The sequence below is a fragment of the Choloepus didactylus genome, chromosome 15 (assembly GCF_015220235.1).
Source record: "Choloepus didactylus isolate mChoDid1 chromosome 15, mChoDid1.pri, whole genome shotgun sequence".
NCBI lineage: Eukaryota > Metazoa > Chordata > Mammalia > Pilosa > Megalonychidae > Choloepus > Choloepus didactylus.
In genome coordinates, this window is record NC_051321.1 from 55,347,401 (window position 1) to 55,366,898 (window position 19,498).

Here is a 19,498-nt window from a genome sequence, read left to right on the forward strand (position 1 = left end):
TGGGAAGGGTTGGTGCAAGAAGCTCCTGATGTAAATGCTGGAGAGGGCAAGGGACCCCTGGTTGCTGTCCTCTCCCGTCCCCCACACTCCAAGTCAGAGAATCACAAGAATTCGTGTCTGACTCATGCTCCCCTCCACCTGTGTGTCCAGGAATCCAACCTCCTGTGACTTGCAGGTGTGCAACATTTTCCCTACACCACCTTTTCCCCTCTCCTCATTGAAAGCCAGCACTCAGCGCCCTCTCCTCTCATACACAGAGGAGGGGAGGCATACCTTGGCACTGCTTTTTAAGACATTAAATGCCCAGAAAGTGGCTATTTTGAAATAAATCCTCATGATACCCAGATTTCTTATGGGTTTCTTCCTCATGAAAGTTCTGGCTCATAAAGTTTCAGACTGGAACTCTTTTGAGAACTGATGAGCCCCAGACTCCCACACTGTGCCCCCTGGTGCTCTGCCATGCTGAGCCCTGGCTGTGCTCATTTGTGGACCTCATGCCTTCTTAGCGGAGCTCAGTTGCTGCCCTGCCACCTTGACTCAGCTGTGCCTCTGGGGACACTCTTAGAACTGGTTTGAAAGTGAAGCTCTATCCCAAGGGGGCTAGTCGCCTTTATGATGGAAAGCAGACACTTCAGCTTGCCCTCGGTTATGCTGCTTGCCCTCTGGTACCTGGTGATGCTGAGGTGGCCTCAAACCCACAGTAAAACTAGTGTTATCCCCACTAAGAGAGTAGTTAGATGCATCCAGGCATTCATTCATGGCAAGCACCATAACAGTAATGATCCATGTAACAGTGGTCATATCCCAAAGTCTGGCTGATGGGGAAAAGTTTTTTCCTAGCTGTATAGCTCCAATTTTGCAGTCTATCCCCAGACCCAGAAATTCAGGGCTCTCGGTTGGAGGTCATCTTAACATTGCCAGACTTCCTTCTTTCAGGAGGTGGGGGTGGGGGGGCGGCTAATGGGAAGTGCTCATTTCTAACCCTTCCTAACTTTTGAAGTAATGGAATTTCTTTTTCCTCTCCAACTGCTGAGTCATTTGTGAAGCATGCCTGTCCCTCCCCTCTTTCCATGTAGTTTGCTTCTGGATTGCTCTGTCCAATTGATTGAGTTGGTGTGTATTCAGAGGTAATTCAGGCTAATTTAGCTTAAATGGAGTGTAATTATTTGAAAGGTAAATGTACAGGGCAGAGGAAGAGGGTTGGATGTATTACAGAGTATGAAAGGAACAGTTTTTTGGGTTATCCAGTATTTTGGATAATAGAATGGATACACTGTAACTCACTCTCGTTCATTCCAGTTTGGTTCCATACCTATGTGAGAATTGACTGCATTATATTTTACCCACAATCTTATGCTTTGAATTCTTGGGCTTTCCATACCACAAGCCTTTCCTACCAATATCAGTCAACATTTTCATTAAATTTGAAAACCTTAGTTATCAATGGAATGCAAATAAGAGAAATTAACCTCAATGTATAACAGAACTAGTAGTTTTCAAGGTCAAACAGTATCAGAAGAATTTTGTTGGAATTTATACCATTTTGTTTAATAGATTTTTTTTTTCCACTACTTTTATTGTTTCTTTTTTCACATGTAAATTTTTTTTTATCATCATTTTATTGAGATATATTCACATACCACGCAGTCATACAAAACAAATTGTACTTTCGATTGTTTACAGTACCATTACATAGTTGTACATTCATCACCTAAATCAATCCCTGACACCTTCATTAGCACACACACAAAAATAACAAGAATAATAATTAGAGTGAAAAAGAGCAATTGAAGTAAAAAAGAACACTGGGTACCTTTGTCTGTTTGTTTCCTTCCCCTACTTTTCTACACATCCATCCATAAACTAGACAAAGTGGAGTTTGGTCCTTATGGCATTCCCAATCCCACTGTCACCCCTCATAAGCTACATTTTTATACAACTGTCTTCGAGATTCATGGGTTCTGGGTTGTAGTTTAATAGTTTCAGGTATCCACCACCAGCTACCCCAATTCTTTAGAACCTAAAAAAGGTTGTCTAAAGTGTGCGTAAGAGTGCCCACCAGAGTGATCTCTCGGCTCGTTTTGGAATCTCTCTGCCACTGAAGCTTATTTCATTTCCTTTCACATCCCCCTTTTGGTCAAGAAGATGTTCTTCATCCCACGATGCCGGGTCTACATTCCTCCCCGGGAGTCATATTCCACGATGCCAGGGAGATTCACTTCCCTGGGTGTCTGATCCCACGTAGGGGGGAGGGCAGTTTAATAGATTTTTAAGGCTGCTTAGGATGTCTTTAATTGTGGAAGTAAGAAAACATTTATGTGACAACTACTGCATTTTGTTTTAGGAAAGTTTTTAATCAGAGAAGGGGGGAGCTGGAATTCAAGTTTTGAAGTATCTTTGCAAAAAAATTGCTAGAAATATGTAATAATTTTATTTTCCTTTAAAAAAATAAATGGTAGATTTATTTCTTGTCTTGAAATCAGTAAAATTTTTCTGTTGTACTTACTCATTAAGTAAAGGTGGTAATAAGAATCTTTTTACAGTCCTGTTTTTATAAAGATGATACAAAGCCTTAGATAATTTTGCCTGATAATCTTGGAAGTTTTATACATTGAAACATCCTTTAAAAGTGTTAATTGAGCTATTTTTAATAATAGTGCTTTTCTAAATAGGATTACTTCACAGAGCCACAAAAAGAATAATTATTCAGCAATAATGGTAATATTTATATTTGAAATATTTATTAGTTTATGCTATCAGGTCACTTAATGGTCAGCTTCTTTACTGTCACACATTTGCAATTTTAATACTGTTTTTAAATGCTTTCTTTTTCTTGATCCACAGATATAGATTAATAGAGTCTTTGAGAGATATATGAAAAATACAGACTAAGGAGTTTTTCAAGGTGGGGTCTTCATCTTTTCATGTGCCTCTGTTTTGTTAGGGTCCTGATAAAGAAAAATAAATAAAAACAAGGGAAAAACAAATAGAAAAAGCAGGAATCATGTCTGCCTTTTTTTTTTTTTTTTTCCCTTCATTGGTCTCTAAATATAGGTGACCTATATTCTTTGGGACTGAAGAATTTCCCTGGACATAGGACTTTCAATGCTTTAATCTGGGAAAGTCCTGGGCAAATTGGACTGAGTTTGTCACTCTATTTTAGGGTTTTGTTAATACAGTGACAGACAGAGCAGATATACAGTATATCTTTTTAAAAACCAGTGTGGAACCATTTTAAAAAAGCCAACAAGACAGTGTTTCTTATTCTGTTCATGACAATTCAGAAGAAAAACATTAATCATTGTGCAATCCCACCCATATAGTCAGTAATTTCCTTCACCTTAGAGCTCTAATTTACAGCTGTACTTGGCAAGTGGTAATGTGACGTTGTAGAGGTAGAGCAAGGCAAGTGGAATTCAGTTGATTTAATGCTGTGTGAATGAGCTCAATAATTTATTTGTGGTATTTAATAAGACTGGAGTAATGTATTTGGATAACTTTGGAGATGGCTGTTATTTCCTTTGGTTTTTTTTTTTTTTTTTTAAGATGGGCGGGGAGTAGTTTGTTTTTGGGAACAAGTCGGGTGAGGGCAGTGCTAGCAAAGCTTTCATGAGTGCAGAGATGGTCACTTGTCCAGGGAACCACAACTGGGGACATATTTGATGCCACAACCATCTGGGATGAGGTGCTTCTCAGCCACCATTTCTTCAAATTCCTCATTATTAAACTTGGTAAAGCCCCGCTTCTTGGATATAGAGATTTTCTGGTGGCCAGGAAAGTTGAACTTGGTCCCGTGTAGCACCTTAATCACGTCCTCCTTGTTTTGAAGCTTGGTGTGGATGGATATTTGGACCCTGGCTGCTGCACCCTTGGGCTTTCCAAAGGCACCTCACACGCCTGTCTGGGGTCTAGATTGGGAACGACAGGAAGTCAGACATGATCATCAACAGGAAAGGGTTGTCTCCAAGGTCCCTGAGGGCAACTGTGCCAGCAACGGGCTGCGAACACTACCAAGGTTTTGCATTGGCAGGCAATGTTTGGGTAGTCTGTGTCATTTTTAAAATTCAATTTTTGGCAGCTCTGATTCACTTGGTTCTGATCACTCTTGGGCTGGTCTTAGTGACAGGTCTTGTCATTAGAATATCCAAAGATTTGGACATATTTCGATGCACAACAAGGTAATACTTAAGGAAGTGATTTATTTTCTGAGTACAGTAATAAAAATTTGAGTACAAAGCATCAGTGCTTATATTTTATAAATTGAGAACTACCTCCTTCCTCTTTTCCTTCCCATTTTTCTACTTTAATTATCGTATGTCATATGACTCACAGGTAGGCCATTTGATCTCGTTGTGAACCTCTTGGACCCCTGTCCTCTGACTCACACATATTCTTTACTTGCTTTATCTGACATGATTTGTTATTTACCTATGCCTAACACATCTTATGAGTTTCCTCCATCCCTTTAATTTTCCTGTCTTCAATAGCAGAATTGAATATTCTCAAAAAGTATAGCAAATGCATGTTGTACCTGTGTTATAAATTTCTATGGTCCTAGTGTCTAGAAACTTCAGGGAAAAGAAAAAATACTTTTCATTTCAGAATTTGAAGTCAGTGCATATATATGTAGATATTTTCCAATGTAGGTTTTTTCATAATAGAGTATGGAGTATAATAGAGCCTTAAAAATGAATTTAAATTCTTATGGAAAGGACAGTATTCTTGAGTAATTTATTCATATCAGTGTATGGTTTTGCTTAAAGCTCGTATCATAAAGTTTGTGGAAGGAGATGATAAGGTTGTTTAATATTCGTTAATGGCTTGAGTGCTTTGAACTTTAACCTGCCAGCTGTATATTGTTGTAAATAAACATTATTGATATAGTTACAATGCGAAGTTAGGACATATTGAAATGTTGTTTTATGGGATAAAGTGGCAGACTAAGATAAAATAGATTTTGGGTGGCTTAGAGGCTCCATTTCATTCTGACCATGAGTCAGATCCTCATTAAGCTCCTGGCTTTTGCATAATCCTGGGGTGTGTTTAAAGGTTAGCAGTAATTGATAGGGGTGTGTGTATTTTCTGTGTATTGTTGGAAATAGTGCATTCCATTTCATGATCAGAAAGTGGTCAGAATGGAACCCTAGAGCTCTGTCTCTTGTCTGCCATCCTCAGAGATAATCTCACATAGATATTTGGGAGGATACCTTTGAACAGACACACCCACTTAGACCTAGAGAAGTGGTGTGAGAATGGTTTTTGTGAGGTAGAAGTGCCTTTCCAGTGTGACTAAAACATAGTAAAGTTGGTCAAATTGGGGAATCATAAACAAAAGGAATACAGGTTATCTAAATATTTTATTATACCTTTGAATTGTAAACGTGCATTCATTTGCCTGTTTTTTATTAAAGGTCAAGGCCTTTTATTCGTAAGGGGAGCTGATTAGAAATCCTCATTGTCCTTAAACCACATCCGCAATGCATGGGGTTGCATGGTGGTATACAAGCATGTGTCTTGTTGGCCTAGAGTGTTTAGGCCCTTGGTACATCAGTCAGTTTCTCAGAGGAGGGGAGAGTGTAGGTGATGAGGAGGTTAAGAGAGCTTCAGCTTTTCTGACATTGTCAGTTCTCTTGTATGTCTAACTTGAATTTCCAGCTTAGCAATAGAGCAGGTGAGAAAGGCATTCTCCTTTGTGCGGTTCCTGAGCCATTTGCATTGGCAGGGCCTTGGCAGGCCGAGTACAGCTGTGTTCTCCAGCAGACCCAGCACCAGAGGGTGGGGTGCATGTGAGGTGCACCATGGCACAGGCTCCGCAGGGCTCCCATGCAGTAAAGAGTAGATCGCGAGACTGCCATGTTGCTTTGAATATAAAAAATAGCTAACATCCAACACTGATTGTGTGCTGAGCACTCCGCATGGATCCTTACTGTGGTGGTGGAGCAGATGCTGGCTGTGCCCTGCCCACACTCCCTGGCCACTCACTGTCCTGCATGGGGAAGACTACTACAAGCACTGGTTAGGGTGACCAGCTGTCCTGGTTTGACCAGGACTGAGAGGTTTCCTGGGAGATGGGGCTTTCAGTGCAAACCCAAGACCAGTTGGTCACCCTGGAACCTGTGACTCTTGCCCAAGGGTGCTGTGGCCAAAAGAGTTATTTCATAGGGAAGTTGTCCTCACCTAGGGTCAGGCAGGAATTGGTGGGTGAATACCAGCTTGCGAGCCCCTTGGGGGGACAGTTCTGAGCCACCTCTCCATAGTCACTGAAAGGTCTCAGTGGAATTGGCCTTGTGGTCCCCAGAGGGAGCCTCCTCACAAACTCACTTGAAATTAACTTTCCTCTTTCCTCCCTTTCTCAGTTTGCTTTCCCACTTCCCTGCAGGTGCTTCCTGGGATCACCTTCTACAGAAACTGCTTTCACTGAAATACTTGTCACAGGGTCTGCTTCTGGGGGAATCCACTCTAAAATTTATGGGTATGTTCCACATTTTACATAAGACGAAACTCAAGTGTGGGGAGGTTAAGTAATTTTGCTCCATGTTGTACAGCTGGTGCATGGTGGCGTGAAGAGGAATTCTTAGTTACTACATTATAGATGACTTTTGTTCTCACCCTCACCCTTTTGAAATTATTTACAGCATAAAATTTCACTTATTCATATGGGATTAACAATAAATATCAGTCCTGTGGGGTTATGGATAGGATGTTGTTCTGTCTCTGCTAAATTTATTGCTAGTGGATTAAGTGTGGTGCAGAAAACTTGATTTTAATTGGCTTAGAGGAGTTTGGGGCTGTTTTTACTAAGGATAAATCCATCTTTATACATAGAGTTTCCAAAACCAGTGTAATTGCTGACTAAGGATTAAGTGCTGATCCCTTCCCCTAGGGATGCTCAGTCTGGCCTTGGCTTGAAGCAGGAATCGTGACATCTCCAAACAGATTGGATGTAAGCTAGCTGCTTGTGCCAAGGAGTTGTGTCTGTTGGTCCTTGGCTCCCATCCTAGAGCTCTCTATCTATGAAATGACTCATTATATGGAAGTCTATTAAACACAAATCTCTCCCCGTTTTAGTGCATCCCTTAAAATGTCTCCTTAATTAAAGAATTGTGGTGCTTTCAGTTCCATTTACTGTCAAGAAATTTAATGTGTGTTGAAGAAGGCCTTGATAGTTACAGTACTTGAATTTCTTGTGAAGACGGATGCTTTGGGAAGTGAGTCTCTCTCTTGTTTGAGAGCAAGAAGCTTGAGAATTTTAAGAATTTTAAAAAAGATTTCTTTCATTGCAAACCCAGAGCCTAACGGAAGGTGTTCCAAGTCTCTCTGGTGAAAGTGAGTCCCCTTATCTTAGCATTTAAGATTCTTTCCCATTGTTCCGTATCCCTTCTTGTAGTTTTATAGGCTCTTTAAATTGTCTATAAAATAAGACAACTCCTGGTAAATGATCCACAGATCACATGAGATTATGCAGATGTATAGAATATAACCATCTGGCCATGTTTAGGAATCAATGGGAAAAGTGTATTTTACCTTAACAAAAGACTTAAAAGAGTTGTGTTTTGAAGGAACTGATCTTTGACCGTGGGTGATCTCTAGTCTTCTGATCATTCTCTTTTCTACTAGTTCACTTCTCCCTTCTCTCAAAGACCTAAATAGACACTCCACACTTTTGGGAAATACCCCTCATTAGTCACACCTGGTGCAACAATTTTCTGCTCCACCTGTGTTCAGCATCACGCACTCTGAAGGTGCTGCAGCCGTGTGTGCTCTTGACCATTGCTGAAGGTGCCATCGAGCCATGAACAGATAAGAACTGCCAGGAAGGATTCAGGACAGTGTGGTATTCTCTGTGAGTGTGACTGGGGGACCTTTTCCCTTGGTCAGGATTGGAAAGCAGATTCATTTTACTGATCATGTAGTTTAACTGGCCGGGAGAGTCGGAAGATGCTGTGAGAAATTTCGTTGTACCAGGTTTTTGAATATTTTGCACCCACAGACATTTTAGGAGGGCTGGTGTCTCCTAAGGAGTTTAGGTGTGTGCTCTTTTACCTTGCAGACACTCAGCTTTTCTTAACATGCAGTGCTGCCCTGTTGATTGTTGAAGGAATGAATTACTCTAAATTCTTGTATTTCTGTTTCTAGCCTGCACCACTGGCTTCATATTATATATATAAAGTAGTGCTTAATAATGCTTTTCAAGAAATGGTGTTAATTGTCTCTATTTTTCAAGAGTATGACCAAACTTTGTATTCTCTCTACATCTTTTGTCATTTTGTAAATGTGATTTTATAATCTCTTCAGCTTCTATTTCCTGGAATGAAAATTTCCACCAAAAAATTTATTAGAGGAAAAATATCCATCTCATTGATTATATTAATTGCCCTTTTATGGACATAATTTCCTTTCTTTAGTTACGGTGATCAGAAATATATGCAGTATTTCATTTATATTGCATCTTAGTTTTGGTTAAAATCAGAATAATATTGTTTGCCCTTTCTTTTGTTGTTTGTTCTTTTTTTTTCCTTTTTTGGGGGAAGGGGTAGTGATGGGGAGGGTTGGAGACAGATTTTGAGATAATATATTCAGAGAATAGTCTGCAGTGACATTGATTTTCTTCCTAACTGTAAGTCCTTCAAAGAATTAAAAAAAAATTCCTCCAAATTTTATTTACTTGTCCTTTCTCTCCCCTCTCACCCCATTCTCTTGTTCCTGTCTAGTGAAAGTTGGATACTGTATGAGATCATTGCCTGATCAAGGAGCTGTTTCTGAAATCACTATCCCTTCATTTCAAGGGCAGGAGCTGATGGATAAGAGAGAATTTTCCTCATGAGAATATTTCTTCATAAATTCTGGTCATTTGATTGTCCCCCAAACAACACTCTTGCTTTACCAATGTGATTTTCTTTTATTGTGATTGTTCACATACCATACAATTATCCAAAGATCCAAAGTGTACAATCAGTTGCCCCCAGTACCATCATACAGCTGTGCATCCATCACCACAATTAATTTTTGTTCAATTTTTAGAACATTTTCATTACTCCAGAAAAGAAATAAAGACAAAGAAGAAAAAAAAAAAAAAAAGAAAAGGAAACACATCCTCCCATATCCCTAACCAACCCCTCTTCACTGTTGGCTCGTAATATTGGTGTAGTACATTTGTTACTGTTTATGAAAAAATGTTGAAATACTACTAACTGTAGTATATAGTTTGCAATAGGTATATATTTTTTTCCTATATACCCCTCTATTTTTTTTTTAATTCAGTTTTATTGAAATATATTCACAAACCATACAGTCATCCATGGTATACAATCAACTGTACACAGTATGATCATATAGTTATGCGTTCATCACCACAATCTATTTCTGAACATTTTCCTTACATCAGAAAGAATCAGAATAAGAATAAAAAATAAAAGTGAAAAGAGAATACCCAAACCATCCCCCCATCCCACCCTATTTGTCATTTAGTTTTTACTCCCATTTTTCTACTGATTTTTTTTCAATTTTTTAACTTTGTTTATCAAAAAATTAAAAACAAACAGGCAAACAACAACCAAAAAAACCCCACAACATTTCAAACAAAGCAATGGATTAAGGAAAACAAATAACCTAAAATAACTACTTTGCTTCCAATATGTTCCTACCATACCCCAAGAAAATTAATAAACCATGTCCAAACAGAGGAGTAAGAAAAACAAATAATCTAAAATAACTACATTGCTTCCAACATGTTCCTACCATACCCCAAGAAAATTAACAACCCCTAAGAAAACAAAGGAATAAGAGAAAAAAAAAAAACCTAAAATAACTCTATTGCTTCCAACATGATCTTACTATATCCAAGAAAGTTTACAAACCATAATCATTCCTGAGCATTCCCATAACATTGAGATTACCCTCCATAGTTTATCTGTTCTTATTAGATTATCATTCCCCCTCCACTAATTGGTATCTCTAGGTCCCCTACATTCTACAGTATAAAACATTGTACATTTTTCACAGAATTCACATTAGTGGTAACATACAATATCTCTCTTTTTGTGCCTGGCTTATTTTGCTCAGCATTATGTATTTTTTTTTTTTTTTTTTTTTTTAATTTTCATTTTATTGAGATATATTCATATACCACGCAGTCATACAAAACAAATCGTACTTTCGATTGTTCACAGTACCATTACATAGTTGTACATTCATCACCCAAATCAATCCCTGACACCTTCATTAGCACACACACAAGAATAACAAGAATAATAATTAGAGTGAAAAAGAGCAATTGAAGTAAAAAAGAACACTGGGTACCTTTGTCTGTTTGTTGCCTTCCCCTATTTTTCTACTCATCCATCCATAAACTAGACAAAGTGGAGTGTAGTCCTTATGGCTTTCCCAATCCCCTTGTCACCCCTCAGAAGCTACATTTTTATACAACTGTCTTCGAGATTCATGGGTTCTAGGTTGTAGTTTGATAGTTTCAGGTATCCACCACCAGCTACCCCAATTCTTTAGAACCTAAAAAGGGTTGTCTAAAGTGTGCGTAAGAGTGCCCACCAGAGTGACCTCTCGGCTCCTTTTGGATTCTCTCTGCCACTGAAGCTTATTTCATTTCCTTTCACATCCCCCTTTTGGTCAAGAAGATGTTCTCCGTCCCACGATGCCGGGTCTACATTCCTCCCCGGGAGTCATATTCCACGTTGCCAGGGAGATTCACTTCCCTGGGTGTCTGATCCCACGTAGGGGGGAGGGCAGTGATTTCACCTTTCAAGTTGGCTTAACTAGAGAGACAGGGCCACATCTGAGCAACAAAGAGGCATTCGGGAGGAGGCTCTTAGGCACAACCATAGGGAGGCCTAGCCTCTCCTTTGCAGCAACCGTCTTCCCAAGGGTAAAACCTGTGGTAGAGGGCTCAACCCATCAAACCACCAGTCCCTTATGTCTGTGGTCATGTTAGCAACCATGGAGGTGGGGTAGGCGAATACCCCTGCATTCTCCACAGGCTCCTCAAGGGGGCACTACATCTTTTTTTTTTTTCTTTGTTTTTTTTTTTTTTTTTTTAACTTTCCCTTCTTTTTTAAATCAACTGTATGAAAAAAAAGTTAAAAAGAAAACAAACATACAATAAAAGAACATTTCAAAGAGACCATAACAAGGGAGTAAGAAAAAGACAACTAACCTAAGATAACTGCTTAACTTCCAACATGTTCCTACTTTACCCCAAGAAAGTTACCTAATATAGCAACATTTCTGTGAACTTGCTCCTACTATATCCATCAGAAATTCACAGACCATAGTCATTCCTGGGCATCCCCAGAACGTTAAATAGCTTATCTGTTCTTCTTGGATTATTGTTCCCCCTTCCTTAATTGCTCTCTATTGCTAGTTCCCCTACATTCTACATTATAAGCCATTTGTTTTACATTTTTCAAAGTTCACATTAGTGGTAGCATATAATATTTCTCTTTTTGTGCCTGGCTTATTTCGCTCAGCATTATGTCTTCAAGGTTCATCCATGTTGTCATATGTTTCACAAGATCGTTCCTTCTTACTGCCGCGTAGTATTCCATCGTGTGTATATACCACATTTTATTTATCCACTCATCTGTTGAAGGACATTTGGGTTGTTTACATCTCTTGGCAATTGTGAATAATGCTGCTATGAACATTGGCGTGCAGATATCTGTTCGTGTCACTGCTTTCCGATCTTCCGGGTATATACCGAGAAGTGCAATCGCTGGATCGAATGGTAACTCTATATCTAGTTTTCTAAGGAACTGCCAGACTGACTTCCAGAGTGGCTGAACCATTATACAGTCCCACCAACAGTGAATAAGAGTCCCAATTTCTCCACATCCCCTCCAGCATTTGTAGTTTCCTGTTTGTTTAATGGCAGCCATTCTAACCGGTGTTAGATGGTATCTCATTGTGGTCTTAATTTGCATCTCTCTAATAGCTAGTGAAGCTGAACATTTTTTCATGTGTTTCTTGGCCATTTGTATTTCCTCTTCAGAGAACTGTCTTTTCATATCTTTTGCCCATTTTATAATTGGGCCGACTGTACTATTGTCATTGAGTTGTAGGATTTCTTTATATATGCAAGATATCAGTCTTTTGTCAGATACATGGTTTCCAAAAATTTTTTCCCATTGAGTTGGCTGCCTCTTTACCTTTTTGAGAAATTCCTTTGAGGTGCAGAAACTTCTAAGCTTGAGGAGTTCCCATTTATCTATTTTGTCTTTTGTTGCTTGTGCTTTGGGTGTAAAGTCTAGGAAGTGGCCGCCTAATACCGGGTCTTGAAGATGTTTTCCTACATTATCTTCTAGGAGTTTTATGGTACTTTCTTTTATATTGAGATCTTTGGTCCATTTTGAGTTAATTTTTGTGTAGGGTGTGAGGTAGGGGTCCTCTTTCATTCTTTTGGATATGGATATCCAAGTCTCCCAGCCCCATTTGTTGAAAAGACCATTATGACTCAGTTCAGTGACTTTGGGGGCCTTATCAAAGATCAGTCGGCCATAGATCTGAGGGTCTATCTCCGAATTCTCAGTTCGATTCCATTGATCTATATGTCTATCTTTGTGCCAGTACCATGCTGTTTTGGCAACTGTGGCTTCATAATAAGCTTCAAAGTCAGGGAGTGTAAGTCCTCCCACTTCGTTTTTCTTTTTTAGAGTGTCTTTAGCAATTCGAGGCATCTTCCCTTTCCAAATAAATGTGATAACTAGCTTTTCCAAGTCTGCAAAGTAGGTTGTTGGAATTTTGATTGGGATTGCATTGAATCTGTAGATGAGTTTGGGTAGAATTGACATCTTAATGACATTTAGTCTTCCTATCCATGAACATGGAATATTTTTCCATCTTTTAAGGTCCCCTTCTATTTCTTTTAGTAGAGTTATGTAGTTTTCTTTGTATAGGTCTTTTACATCTTTGGTTAAGTTTATTCCTAGGTACTTGATTTTTTTAATTGCTATTGAAAATGGTATCTTTTTCTTGAGTGTCTCTTCAGTTTGTTCATTTCTAGCATATAGAAACATTACTGACTTATGTGCATTAACCTTGTATCCCGCTATTTGCTAAATTTGTTTATTAGCTCTAGTAGCTGTATCATCGATTTCTCAGGGTTTTCTAGATATAAGATCATATCATCTGCAAACAATGACAGTTTTACTTCTTCTTTTCCAATTTGGATGCCTTTTATTTCTTTGTCTTGCAGGATTGCCCTGGCTAGCACTTCCAGCACAATGTTGAATAACAGTGGTGATAGCGGGCATCCTTGTCTTGTTCCTGATCTTAGAGGGAAGACTTTCAGTCTCTCACCATTGAGTACTATGCTGGCTGTGGGTTTTTCATATATGCTCTTTATCATGTTGAGGAAGTTTCCTTCAATTCCTACCTTTTGAAGTGTTTTTATCAAAAAGGGATGTTGGATTTTGTCAAATGCTTTTTCAGCATCTATTGAGATGATCAATTGATTTTTCCCTTTTGACTTGTTAATGTGTTGTAATACATTGATTGATTTTCTTATGTGGAACCATCCTTGCATGCCTGGAATAAACCCCACTTGGGCATGGTGTATGATTTTTTTAATGTGTCTTTGGATTCGATTTGCAAGTATTTTGTTGAGGATTTTTGAATCTATATTCATTAGGGAGATTGGCCGGTAGTTTTCCTTTTTTGTACCATCTTTGCCTGGTTTTGGTATTAGATTGATGTTAGCTTCATAAAATGAGTTAGGTAGTGTTCCATTTTCTTCAATGTTTTGAAAGAGTTTGAGTAAGATTGGTGTCAGTTCTTTCTGGAAAGTTTGGTAGAATTCCCCTGTGAAGCCATCTGGCCCTGGGCATTTATTTGTGGGAAGATTTTTGATGACTGATTGGATCTCTTTGCTTGTGATGGGTTGGTTGAGGTCTTCTATTTCTTCTCTGGTCAGTCTAGGTTGTTCATATGTTTCCAGGAAATTGTCCATTTCCTCTACATTATCCAGTTTGTTGCCATACAGTTGTTCATAGTATCCTTTTATAATTTTTTTAATTTCTTCAGGATCTGCAGTTATGTCACCTTTTTCATTCATTATTTTGTTTTTATGGGTCTTCTCTCTTTTTGATTTTGTCAGTCTATCTAGGGGCTTGTCAATCTTGTTGATCTTCTCAAAGAACCAACTTTTGGTGATGTTTATCCTCTCTATTGTTTTTTTGTTCTCTATGTCATTTATTTCTGCTTTAATCCTTGTTATTTCTTTTCTTGTACTTGGTTTAGGATTGGTTTGCTGTTCATTTTCTAGCTTCTTCAGTTGATCCATTAGTTCTTTGATTTTGGCTCTTTCTTCCTTTTTAATATATGCGTTTAGTGCTATAAATTTCCCCCTTAGCACTGCTTTTGCTGCATCCCATAGGTTTTGGTATGTTGTGTTCTCATTTTCATTCGTCTCTATATATTTAGCAATTTCTCTTGCTATTTCTTCTTTAACCCACTGATTGTTTAGGAGTGTGTTGTTTAACCTCCAGGTATTTGTGAATTTTCTAAGTCTCTGATGGTTATTGACTTCTAATTGTATTCCATTGTGGTCAGAGAATGTGCTTTGAATAATTTCAATCTTTTTAAATTTATTGAGGCTTGTTTTATGTCCCAGCATATGATCTTTTCTGGGGAAAGTTATTAGTATGTAGTGGCCTTCTTTGTCTCTCAAAACATCCCTGCATTTGAAGTCTATTTTATCTGAGATTAATATTGCTACACCTGCTTTCTTTTGGCTGTAGCTTGCATGAAATATTTTTTTCCATCCTTTCACTTTCGGTTTCTTTGTGTCCCTGTGTCTAAGATGAGTCTCTTGTATGCAGCGTATTGATGGTTCAATTTTTTTGATCCATTCTGCGAATCTATATCTTTTAATTGGGGAGTTTAATCCATTTACATTCAACGTTATAACCGTGAAGGCATTTCTTGAATCAGCCATCTTATTCTTTGGTTTATGTTTGTCATATTTTTCCCCTCTGTCTATTAATATCCTTTATTGTACCCATACCGAATCTCTTTAGTACTGAACCTGTCTCCAAGTCTCTCTGTCCTTTCTTTGTTTCTGTGTCTGTAGGGCTCCCTTTAGTATCTCCAGTAGGGCAGGTCTCTTGTTAGCAAATTCTCTCAGCATTTGTTTGTCTGTGAAAAATTTAAGCTCTCCCTCAAATTTGAAGGAGAGCTTTGCTGGATAAAGTATTCTTGGCTGGAAATTTTTCTCACTCAGAATTTTAAATATATCGTGCCACTGCCTTCTTGCCTCCATGGTGGCTGCTGAGTAGTCACTACTTAGTCTTATGCTGTTTCCTTTGTATGTGGTGAATTGCTTTTCTCTTGCTGCTTTCAGAACTTGCTCCTTCTCTTCTGTGTTTGATAGTGTGATCAGTATATGTCTCGGAGTGGGTTTATTTGGATTTATTCTATTTGGAGTTTGCTGAGCATTTATGATTTGTGTATTTATGTTGTTTAGAAGATTTGGGAAGTTTTCCCCAACAATTTCTTTGAATACTCTTCCTAGACCTTTACCCTTTTCTTCCCCTTCTGGGACACCAATGAGTCTTATATTTGGACGTTTCATATTATCTATCATATCCCTGAGGTCCATTTCGCTTTTTTCAATTTTTTTCCCCATTCTTTCTTTTATGCTTTCATTTTCCATTCTGTCATCTTCGAGGTCACTGATTCGTTGTTCAACTTCCTCTAGTCTTGTACTATGAGTGTCCAGAATCTTTTTAATTTGGTGAACAGTTTTTTTAATTTCCATAAGATCATCCATTTTTTCATTTAGTCTTGCAATGTCTTCTTTATGCTCTTCTAGGGTCTTCTTGATTTCCTTTATCTCCCATACTATGGTCTCATTGTTCATCTTTAGTTCTTTGAGTAGCTGCTCTAGGTGCTGTGTCTCTTCTGGTGTTTTGATTTGGGTGCTTGGGCTTGGGTTATCCATATCGTCTGGTTTTTTCATATGCTTTATAATTTTCTGTTGTTTTTGGCCTCGTGGCATTTGCTGAACTTGATAGGGTTCTTTTAGGATTTGTAGACCAATTGAAGTCCTTATCTCTAATTTATCAGATCTACAGCTTCGTGGAGTACACTTTCTCTAACTAACCAGCAGGTGGCGTCCACGAGCCACCTGTTCTCCACAAGCCAGTTCTCCCCTGCTTAGCCTTTTTGGTGAGTGGGGGAGTGAGTCTTGTGGGGTCCAATTGGTGTACCAAGCTTGCGTGTGTAGTTGGTGTTGCCTGCCCTGTATATGGGGCGTGTTTCTGGGCAGTCAGGGAGGGGGCGGTGGCTCTAACAATGAAATCTCCCTGGTGATCCTAGAGTTTTAAAGCTGCTGCGATAGTCTAATCCTTCAGTTCAGTCCTGCCACAGTTTGTCTCTGCCACTGACCCACAAGTCCTTGGTATTGGCGTATGGCTCCTGAGACTTGCAAGTGGGCCCCTCTTCCAGGCCCTGCACCCCAGGTCCTCTGTTGAGGGATGACTGTGCTATGTCACAGGTGAGTGCCGTCCCCCCAGGGCAGTTCTGGGCTGCTGGGCTGTGTAAGGAGGCTCCCAGTCTGCTGAAATGATGGCTGAATGGGGCTTTGTTAATTCACACTGCTCTACCTTCCGAACTCTGGGACAATCAGCTGAGGTTGCAGGGAAGGCTAATGTCCACGCCCAGTTTTGTGGTGTGTGCCTGTTATTTGAAGCAGTTCCGTCACACTGGGTTGTCTGGGGCAGTTCTGGGCTATGGGGCTGGCGATGGGCAGGAGTGTTTCTTGTCCACCAGGATGATGGCTGTGAGCAGACACCCCCCTTTTCTTGGGAAGTTGTGGTGTTTAGTGAATTTTCTCAGCCACTGGATTATTGCGTTTTGTCTCAGAGCTCTGCTAGTTCTGCTCTTGACTTGACCTGCCCAAATAGCAAGTCTTTGAAGCTTTCTGTATTGGGCTTCTTAGAGTAATTGTTTTAGAAAAAGAAAAAAGGATTAAAAAAAAAACAAAAAGAAAAAAACGGGCCCTCCTCAGAGATCTAATGGGTTATTGAAATGCTAAGAGACAAAGCAACCAGGGCCATTAAGGAAAGGTCCACAGGGCAGAGAGATCAGCTTTTGTTCGGGATTTGCATATGCGCCTCAGGGCCCTTCCCCTTTCTCTGTTCACCAGAACTCCAAAAATCCTCCGCTTTTATTTTGGAGTTTTTCGTGTTGTTTTTTTTCTATGCCTGTCTCCTCTCTGCTGGGCTAGCTGCTCTCAGATTCTCTGGTGTCTGGTCTCAGTCTGTGTATGTTTGGAGTTTGGATCAGTAGAATGAGTTTCTGATAAGAGCTGCCACTGCAGTTCTCCCTTCTCCTTCCCGGAGCTGACAGCCCCTCCTCCCCCGGGACTGAGCCTGGCAGGGAGGGGCGCGGGTCCCCTGGCTGCAAAAACTTACAGATTTCGCTGATCTCAGCAGTTCCACGTTTTCATGAGTGTTGTATGAAGTATGCCCAAAGTCAGATTGCTCTGTGGTGTCCAGTCCACGCAGTTCCTGGCTTTCTACCTACTTTCCTGGAGGAGTAACTAAAACATACAGCTCACCAGTCTGCCATCTTGCCCCACCTCCACCACCCCTCTATTAATAACTTCTAGTTGTAGTGTCATTAGTGTCATACATTTGTTCTGATTCATGAAAGAGATTTCTAATATTTGTACAGTTAATCTCGGACATTGCCCACCACAAGGTTTGCTGTTTTATACATTCCCATCTTTTATCCTCCAACTTTCTTTCTGGTGACAAAAATGACTCTGAGCTTCCCCTTTCCACCACATTCACACGGCATTCAGCACTGTTAGTTATTCTCACAATGTGCTACCGTCACCTCTGTTCATTTCCAAATATTTAAGTTCATCCTAGTTGAATGTTCTGCTTATGCTAAGCAACTGCTCCCCATTCTTGAGCCTTGTTCTATATCTTGGTAACTTATATTTCATGTCTATGAGTTTACATATTATAATTAGTTCCTATCAGTGAGACCCTGCAACATTTGTGCTTATATGTCTGGCTTATTTCACTCAGTATATTGCCCTCAAGTTTTCATCATCAACCCATTTTTTTTTAAGATGGTTTTGTTCACACACCATACATTCCATTCTAAGTAAACAATTGATGGTCCTGTGAAGTCACATATTTATGTGTTCACCACCCTCACCACTATCTATATAAGGACATCTACATTTCTTCCACAAAGCAGGAGGAAGAGTCAAGAAGGTAGAAAGGCAAAAGAAAAAGAAAGAAGAAAGAGCGAAACAAACAAACAACATGACAGCCAGGAAGCAGCAAAAGGAAAGAAAACCTTAGATCAAAGTAGAATAGAGTCAGATAATATCATCGATGCCAAGAGTCCCATACGCCTCCACTATGCCCCCCTCTTATCTGCATTTACCTTGGTATATTGCCTTTGTTACATTAAAGGAAGCATAATACAACGATTCTGCTAATCATAGTCTCTAGTTTATGTTGATTGTATTTTCCCCCCATACCTCCCTATTTTTAACACCTTGCAAGTTTGACATTCGTTTGTTCTCCCTCGTGAAAAAATGTATTTGTACATTTTATCACTCTAGGTTTCACTGAGTTATACAGTCCCAGTCTTTATCTTTCCTCTTTCATTCTGGTGTGTCCCACATGCTCCTCACCTTCCTGTTTCAACCATATTCATGGTTATCTTTGTTCGGTGTACTTACATTGCTGTTCTACCATCACCCAAAATTGTGTTCCAAACATTTCACTCCTGCCTTTTCCTTTCTGTCTGCAGGGCTTCCTTTGGTATTTCATGTAGAGCAGGTATCTTGTTCACAAACTCTCATTGTCTATTTGTCAGAGAATATTTTAAACTCTCCCTCATATTTGAAGGGCAGTTTTCCTGGATATAGGATTCTTGGTTGGTGATTTTTTTCTTTCAGTGTCTTAAATATATGACACCACTTCCTTCTTGCTTCCATGGTTTCCGCTGAGAGATCTGCACATAGTCTTATTGAGCTTCCTTTGTGATGGATCGCTTTTCTCTTGCTGCTTTTGGGATTCTCTCTTTATCTTTGATGTTTGATAATCTGATTAATAAGTGTCTTGGCGTAGGCCTATTCGGATCTATTCTGTTTGGGGTATGCTGTGCTTCTTGGATCTGTAATTTTATGTCTTTCATAAGAGATGGGAAATTTTCATTGATTATTTCCTCTATTATTGCTTCTGCCCCCTTTCCCTTCTCTTCTCCTTCTGGGACACCCATGACACATACATTCTTGTATTTCATTTTGTCCTTAAGTTCTCGGAGACGTTGCTCATATTTTTCCATTCTTTTCTCTATCTGTTCTTTTGTGTGTAGGATTTCAGGCGCTGTGTTCTCCATTTCCTGAGTGTTTTCTTCTGCCTCCTGAGATCTGCTGTTGTATGTTTCCGTTGTGTCTTTCATCTCTTGTTTTGTGCCTTTCATTTCCATAGATTCTGCCAGTTGTTTTTTCAAACTTTCA

General features: G+C 39.4%; 1 protein-coding gene and 1 pseudogene across 3 annotated transcripts in view; one reads left to right on the top strand and one right to left on the bottom strand.

The window, feature by feature from the left end:
• The window catches only part of BICC1 (BicC family RNA binding protein 1), a 354,290-nt gene that overhangs the window by 71,932 nt on the left and 262,860 nt on the right, over positions 1–19,498 (top strand). The gene's annotated exons all lie outside the window — the stretch shown is intronic.
• On the bottom strand, positions 3,956–4,078 carry LOC119511049 (annotated as a pseudogene).